A 2391-nucleotide genomic window follows, 5' to 3' on the forward strand; every position below is an offset into this window, starting at 1 on the left:
GAAAAGAGTGAGTGGAAGGATGAATGGAGTGAAATCAAGATGCTTGGTGGAGGGTAGAAGAAATAGGCAAGTGAAGACAATTAACAAAGGTGGATCAGAAGAGAGAGGGTGGGTAGGTGGGTGAGCAGAAATGGAAGAGGCAGAGGGTGGCTGAGACAAATCTGGTGTAAGTTCTGAGTTGGGCTTCAATGGGCCTATGTGTAACAAAATGACAGCTAACAGAAGCAAACCTGCAATGATCCTTGATCCTGTGAGGTGACAGAAGCTGCACAGTGAATGAATATTCAATTGGTGGAAGGATCCTTATGCACGAAAACAGAAGTCAGGTAAAGGGTGCACTTGGTGACCTCCTGGCTTGAACAGGGGTTTTGGCCCTAGTCCCTTTCCATCCTTAATAGGCCTAAACTGGGAGATGCCCTTTCCTGAGTTTGGTACTTGGCTCCTGCGCCCATGCTGGATGCCCAGGAGAGACAGAATAAGGCAGGCAGTGTGTCACATGTCCCTCTGGAAGCCAGTCACAGTGCTCCAGACCTTGGTGTTGTAAGAACAGGGTGCTTTGTTTTGTGGACAGGACCCTCAGATGAGGCACAGGGTCCTCTGGCAAAATAGGATATGTCCAAGTGGAAAATAAAAATGTTATTGAAAAACAAACCTCTATAGAGTTGCGTGTCCTTCTGGGAGCCAGCCAAAGTGTTCCAGATGGCTTCCACACTTGCAGGCACAGACATGGGTGTTGTAGGTCCAGGGAACTTTATTTTGTAGGCAGAGCCCTCAGGTGGTGCACTAGGAATCTGGCAAAGCTCTGTGGCCATCTTTTCCTCGATAACTTCCACCCTCCTACACCTGCCTCATTTAACCCACAATGTGATAAACAGAGGGAAAGCAAAATCATTATATTAATGGCATGAATGCTTTTTGTTTCATATATATTGGAGCGTTTCACTGAACTTTGACAGCGTCAGAATTACCTTATGTTCCCTGTTTGAATAAAGTTATGTTCCCTGTTCAAACAAAGTTATAAATGCTGCATGCATTGGCAATCAGCTATGTCCCACGCTGTTTCACAAGCATTGACTGTCACTCTGGGACCCATTTTTAAGCATCACGCTTTCTTTTTTTTTTTTTGTTCATTAGATTTTTAATTTACAAATAAAAAAAGCTACATTGTTCATTTTTTCTCGTTCTTCTCGTCTTTCTTGGCATCATTTTTCTTCTTCTCTTTTTCCTTTTTGTCCTTCCTTTCTTTTTTGCTGTCCTCCTTCTCCTGGCCCTCTTTCTTCTCCGCATCACGGTTGGCAATTTTGTTGTTGATCAAATTGTGGAGAGCAACAACAGAGCGAATAAGTGATGCCAGGTATACTACCACCATCTGGTCATCGGTCTTAAGGTAGCAGACCTTGACAAACTCCTGGATCGGGTAACAAGTTGAAGACATCCTGAAGTTGGTATATAATCTGATGGTTGATGGCTAGCTTGTCCATTGCCACTTTCTCTAGATAACTCCTGATGTCTAGCAACTTCGAGTTCAACCCCTTCAGGCCATGTACCTGGTTTGTGATCCGCTGAGACAGGGTTCCTACTGTGGCGTCTTTAATATCTCTCAAAAAGTGTTCAACTCCAACTTCCTCAGCTTCCTCTGCTCCAATTTCACTCCTAACATGTTCAAACGTCTTGGATGTGGGAGTGCTATCATCATGAACTTCTTCCACCGAGATATAAGCTTCTTCGCCAATAATCACAAGTACTGAGTTAGGGCAGTATCTTTTCATGAGCTCGTTGATAGCAATGTCATTCTTGTGCAGTTTGGGTCCTGTGCGGTACCAGCCCACTATCCGCTCTCTTGCATTCACTTTCTTGAACATTCCATACATTCGAGGTAGTTGTGGTCCAAGAACCAAACTGAATCATCCTTCTCATCCTCATCAAATGGCACTGCAAAACTGTTGGATACATCTAGAATTCTCTTGTGCCAAGAGCCAAGCAGCACCCCTACTACTCGTTTCTCGATCCCAACTTTTCCAATTCTGTTAAAATGATCCACCACGCTCAGCAGAACCAGCGGGTGCACCACCACCCTCTCCACTGCGAGCTCCGGCATGTGGGCGGTGGGGGGATCGAGGAGTGGAGCTGCTTAAAGAAAGCACATCTTCGGTCTCACTCTACCACCGGCACCGCACAGCTACCAATCCAATACCCACCATCATGCTTTCTTACTTAACCCTTCTATGCCTGTGAAACCTTTAGGCTTGGATAGTCTATGCTAAACTGGTTGCACTATTTATTTTTCCCTGGTTGTTATTCATGTGGATGTTCCTGTGCATAGATCCATTGAGTTTCTGTCTGTGTTGCAAGAGTTCAAAGAATGGCCCCTCCCTAGCACCTAGGTCCGCA

General features: G+C 45.2%; 1 pseudogene; it reads right to left on the bottom strand.

Annotated features, from left to right (window-relative positions):
• Nucleotides 1-1168: 1168 nt before the first annotated feature.
• Nucleotides 1169-2189, bottom strand: LOC138467157 (26S proteasome non-ATPase regulatory subunit 7 pseudogene; annotated as a pseudogene).
• Between the last annotated feature and the right edge of the window lie 202 nt (nt 2190-2391).

This window comes from Ambystoma mexicanum, chromosome 4q, assembly GCF_040938575.1.
Source record: "Ambystoma mexicanum isolate Mex_15411 chromosome 4q, UKY_AmexF1_1, whole genome shotgun sequence".
Lineage (NCBI taxonomy): Eukaryota > Metazoa > Chordata > Amphibia > Caudata > Ambystomatidae > Ambystoma > Ambystoma mexicanum.